Source organism: Coturnix japonica, chromosome 5 (genome assembly GCF_001577835.2).
Source record: "Coturnix japonica isolate 7356 chromosome 5, Coturnix japonica 2.1, whole genome shotgun sequence".
In the NCBI taxonomy this organism is placed as follows: domain Eukaryota; kingdom Metazoa; phylum Chordata; class Aves; order Galliformes; family Phasianidae; genus Coturnix; species Coturnix japonica.
In genome coordinates, this window is record NC_029520.1 from 21,740,319 (window position 1) to 21,746,433 (window position 6,115).

Genomic DNA, 6,115 nt, shown 5'->3' on the forward strand with positions numbered 1-6,115 from the left:
ATCACAGTCTGTGCTTAATGGCTATTGGACTCTGCTTAAGCAGACGTCTCTCTTTTCCAGTTAGCTACTGAACAGTCTTTTCTCATCTCTGCATGTACATACCAAACAAATTTTCTAACAAGTAAATGTTTGCTACAGAACTGGGATCAAAAAGCTTTTCTTATCTATAGCTTTTTTTTTTTTGTGGTGGTGGTTTTGTTTCTTTTATGGCACGCAAAGTGCACGGTGTGGTTTTCTTAGAGAGTAGATCTAACGTTTTTTGATCTCTAATGTTTCACCTTTGTTCCTCTTCATTCAGAAGTGCGTGTTCGTTGGGCCGATGCCTTTGGATTTATTAGGAACGTTACAAAGAGGAATGTAATGGTTGCTGGTTTTGGTTTTTAGGACTTCTCCCTACAGACCAGGTTGTGGCAGTTAGTAGAAGCTGCTGTTTTATGATGGCTGCTGTTTTTCATTCATATGAACAATTCTGGTAAGAGCCAGCAAAAGCCTATGAAGATCATAGTGGCTATCGTTCAGCTCTGCATTAATATGTATAGCTGGTCTGTTGGTAAAATAAAATAATCCTCCCAAGCATTGCTGAACAGTATGTTGCCATGCTTGATAATAGGGCCACTAACAGCTCATGCTGTTTGGGAAGACCGCACAGAATGTTGCTGGGCAAGGAGGAAACTGGTAGTCAAGGCTTACTATCCTCGGTGTCCCAATTCTTTGTTTAATACTTGCCTGTGTGACACAGCATGACTGTCTCGGAGTGACATCTGCATTTGTGTTGTGGTGGTACATTCTGCTGAGCAGCCCTTTTTGGGAGAAAAGCACTTCCTTATGTTCTACAGTCTGTTTCAAACACTTGCCTGCTTTCCTGGATAATGAGACAGCAATGACTGGAACCGTGACATCTTTCTGCTGTGTCCCTTTGGAAGGCACTTTATGGTAATCCTATGTATGTGCTTCAAGGACTTGCAGCGGTAGGGATTCCAAAGCTAAACCAACAACAACAAAAAGACCCAGTATCACAGGAAATCTCTAATGAAAGGGGAAAATTCAGAAACGTATTCCATAATAAGCAGTTTGTTTTCATTCTGTTAAAAAATCTCAGTTTATTCTTACTTTCTTGCTGTAAAGTAACTTTCCTTTCATCTCAGAGTTCTCTAAGATGATGACAGTGCCCCATGTATTCTTACGGAGGAGGGATCTGGAAGGTGGTAGATCCATGGAACTGATGGAATTGGGTATTATGTTTCAGCAGTTCAGAGTTATGGGGAGTTGCTCAGCTGACATGGTGGCACCTGAGCCAGAAGTGAAGGTGTGGATTATTTGCCTGCCAGGCATCCTGTTCTGCCTGGGCTGTGCTCCTAAGGAAACCAACCAATTGGGAAGTTCGTGATGAACTTAATTAAGGTGAAATGAGGAAGAATTTCTGTACATAACACAGGTATTGTCAGTCATCCTTCAGCACATGTGAATAATGCCAGGCCAGAACAAGCTTTCTGGATATTCTCTGTAAGTCAGAAACAATTTTTAGGTAGGGCTTTGGGCAGAAGTTCAAAGTGCTTCCTTCTAATGTTGTTTTTCAGAAGTTGGAATGCTTCTAGAGCTGACTGCCTTCTTATGAGGCCCTAAATCAGCAGCAATGGCAAAGCCGTTTCTTCTCAGTGCCTGACACGTTGTGTGGTTTTTATTCATCTTTCCCTCACTGGGGCAGACTCCAGCTTGCTTCCTTCATCTCTGTTTGCTGCTCTAGTAAATACCTTGATTCTGGCATAAATACAAGATGGGTTAACAGGAGGTGGACTGTAAAAACTCCCTGACATGCAGGTCGAAAAGTAGAGGAAGGGAGTTGCACTGAGAGAGTATCCAGAGCCCTGCTGGCTTTCAGGCTTCAGAACAATGAAATGTACAAGATGGTTCAAAACTGTGCCAGAGTAATAGCTACTGTGTAACTGTTAGGGTGTCAGTGGGACAATTAAGTATCATGTCTTTTAATGCCACTTCCCTCTTGCCCCACATGGCTGTTCAGAGTGAAGCAGTGCAGTAATAGGATGGGCATTTAAATAAAGTTTGATACTAAAATCTCAGTCCATTTCCAGTAGCACGGATAACAGCCAGAAAGGATTTGGCTTTTCACCGTCACCCCATCTTTCTGACTAATGCCATTTAATGAGTATAGGAGGCTCAAGATGGCTAGAGAAAGTAATCCTTCCATTGACTAACAGCTATCTGATCTTATACAGGAGGGTCTGAGTTCTGCTTCCCCCTTTCCAGATGGGGCTACACAATATCCCCACCTCAAAACAACTTACAGACAAATGCATGCACAAAAAAAGCAGCATGCCGAGTCTGTCTCTGAAACAGCTCTGTTTCTGACATTTTTTAAGGCACAAAAGTAGGTTTCTAACATATACAGGATTCTTGGTTTTTGCTGGCAGTTCAGATAGGTAATCTACAAGGTTATTGCATATGAATCCCTGCTCTCTGTGGCAAGAGAACCAGCATGTTGCATGCTGCATCCATTACATGGAGCCTGCATGACATCCTTGGAGTGCTGAATTTGTATTGAAAAAGTATGAAGTTGTTGGATTTGGCTGGGTGGGGATGATACTCTGCTGTAACATGTAATTCATCAATATGTAAGAAGGGACCCCTCTCCTTTAACAGCAGGAAGAGAATAAGGTCCATATATCTCAGGAATACGTACTTAAAACCAGCTTTCTTTTGCAGCCCTCCCTTCTTTTAGTTACGTTGCGTGGTAAAGTTTCACTTTTTAGTCACAGCAGCCTCGGTATTGCTGCAGGATGTTGTTTTTCTGTCATAGCCTCATTAACATCTTAGCTTGGGTGTTGGTGCTCCTCCCCCATGTTCAGGTGCTTAATACAGTTCTTATCACCCCAGCACAGTTACTTTGGATCCTAGCCCAGCGTGCGTGGGCACTGGCAGCATTTGGATATTTATAGGGATTTCTACTTCTTTTTTTTGGGCCACTTTCTTACTACAAGAATTTGTTGTTCCTTCCATGCTGCAATGGATGTGACACTCCCAGGGTGGTGTCTGGGCAATGGATGTTGTGTGTGCACCTAACCAGCTGCCAGGGCAAGTACAGGCAGGAGGGTAGGACATGGCAGTGGCACACAAGGCATAGCTGGGAAACAGGTAAATAAATACATAGTAATAATAATTGCCCCTTTTGCCTCCTTCCATCTGTTTTGGCAGATGACTTAGGCTTGTCCATTTGTTGTATCACCCTTGGACTAGAACATAATGAAATGTTGAGAATTGTTACAATGTGATTAGAGACAGCTGAATGCTGACAATCTTTCCAGTTGAAACTGTTCTCTCCGTCTATACGAAGGGGTAGAAGAACAGATGTTATGGAATGGCTCTTTCAAGTGTTACAGTGCTGTTTTTATATTGATTCATTCTTTGAAACGTGAATTGATGAAGTCTAGTTCTTCCTGAGGGCTTTATGCTTATGGCTTAAACTTTCTCTAGGTGATCCCATTGGATAAGGGGCAGCAGCTGTGGTATTTCTTGATGGCTCCCATGTGTGCAGACTTGCTCAGTGTTTGCTGATGGACCAGCCAGTTGATGAAGGGAAAGTAAGCAACAAATTCCACTTTGCTCTCCTTTGGTGGAGGTGCTGGCTGGGTTTCTCTATTCCGTCCAGCAGTTGTTTCCCTCAAAGTTTTCAGGAATCTGGTAGTTTTGAAGCTTAGAACAGAATTTCAGAATGAGACAAATCTGTCAGCGTGTCTCTGTTGAGAGCTCAGTACCACTAAGTGTCATTTCAGAAAGCTTTATTTATTTTGGAAGGGGGGGGGGGTGATAATGAGAATATCATATCTGAGCTGCTGTGATCAAGACTGGGAAGGACCACATGGAATGGAGCCGGACCCTGAATGCCTGACTGGGGAAGACAGCCTGCAGGGGCTATATTTTGAGCAGTTCTTATCAGAAGGCACAAAGAGACAGAACTGAGAACCATCACTTGAAAGCATCTGTAGCATCCTCTGCTTCTCATTAACAGATGGTTCAAAGGGGCACGCGTGGCAATACAAACACATGCATGTTTGTGCTTGCTCTGCTCTGTGCTCTCCTGGCAGTGCTCACTGGCATAATCTGTTGGAAATTAACCTTTTGCTTAAGGTATCGTTACAGAGGCTGGTATAATTTGTCCTGCTGCCTGCGATAAATCTTTTTCACTCCATGTTCTTCCAAAAGAGGAAGGTGTTCTGTCGGAGTGGCAGAGAGTGTAGGATGTCACTCTTGTGACAAGCAAACTTTCTTCTCGTGCTGTAAGTTTGTATGTGCTTTCATTGCCAGGACTGTCCCCACAATCCTCTACCCCAATTACCCATTGATTAGGGCTCCTCTGGTAATCTGCCAGATGCAGGTTTGTTACCAACAGATGGCAGAAAGCATCTGAGGTAATGAGAGAAAGGATAACGATTGCTGATCTGCATAATAATCAGCTTGTGAACAGGTTTCATAGTTGTTTTTTTTCCTGTATTTCCACTGGCTTAAAGATCCTACTGATGGACAAGCAGGCACCTTCTCTTCAGTTAGAGAAATAGTAACGAAAGAACCTGTTTCTGCCTGGTCACAGTCAGTATTTCTGAAGATGAACATACTCACCACCAAGACAGACTGAGCTAATACCAAGAGACTGAGATTGTACCCTGAGTGCTTGGAATGAGCACCCAGTCCTTCTATGATCAAGACCACCGATGTGGCCAAACACTTTTTTCATTCTGCTCTTTGCTTTTTTTTTTTTTTCTTTTTCACAAACTGGGGAAGATTTTTAATACCTCCTCTTTGGATCCGTTTTGCCTTTCCACTGTCTGATGCTTAGTCTGAATAATGACTTTCCATTTCCATATGCTATGAGGTTCCGCAATGCAGTTCTGCTGCTTTGCACATTGCACCATTGCCTCTTACAAGTCTAAATCTGAATGATTCTGGAGTTCTTGAAGGAAGAATTCTCCTCTGGTGAGCTCCAGAGCAATGTTACTGGAGCCATCTACCTCATAACTTGCTGATTTTCTATGCTGTGAAAAACATGGAGTATGAATTTCTACCATTGGTCTGAAAGCTGCATGTGTTTGGACTCCTCCCATTAGTAATTCCCCATATATGAAACAAGCCATCTTGTCTTCGTGCCATTCACTGTGAATTTTGCTGTAGGATTTGAGGTAATGAATTCAGTGCTGTGTTAATCTTCCATTTATTCCCCACCCGGGCTGGTAGACACAAGTTTCTATCCAGCACTCTCACTTTCACAAAGTCCTTTCCATGAATCAAGATCTAGATGGATTTATTTGAAATTTGGACTTGATTCCACTGAATAGTAAATGAAAATATTTGCCCTGAGAATCTTTTTTACCCTGCATGCTGCCAGTACATCAGCCAGTTCTCTGGAACTGCTGTTTATCAGAGGCTCAACTGTGATGCACAGCCATGCCCTGGTGGCTAGTAACTTGAGCGTCTAAGCCTTGCGTGCCAATCACTGTTTACTCCTGTGTGCTTCAGCTGTATAATGTGTGGGAAAAAGAGGACTTTGATTTTTGAGCTTATCCAGTGAGAAACATGCACAAGGATTTGTTATTCAGTCTTGCTGCTGTGCTACAGACATTGCTGTTTGTTGCTGGATTTTCTTGTCCTTAGCCTGGTTTCTAAGGAAACAGGGCCAGGGCATCTGAGCTTGTGTGTTTGTTGTAACAAGTTCCTTGCCTTTTTCAGATAAGGCCTAGGTCTATTCTCCTGATATAGCATCAGAACAGCATAATAAGCCACCCTTTCAGGTGCTGAGATACTTGTGTTGTTTTCTGGGAAGAGAATGGCTTAAGCATTTTCTATGTTATATGGACGTTTTCTAAGGAAAGCTGTAAGCATTCAGCTGTTCTGTTGAACAGGTGAGCCCTAATTAAGTTGGGTCTTACCCTGAAGCCTTATAAGGAAGGATGAGAGCCTGAGGCAGAAGTTTCAGGTGCGTCTGAGTTGGTGTTTGTTTCTTCTGGCTTATGGGCAGTAGCAGTGGGCAACAGAGCTGAGAAAGAATGAGAAAGGAAATAAGAGATGGGGATAAAATGGGGATGAATTCCACCTCTTGGTGGTGGTG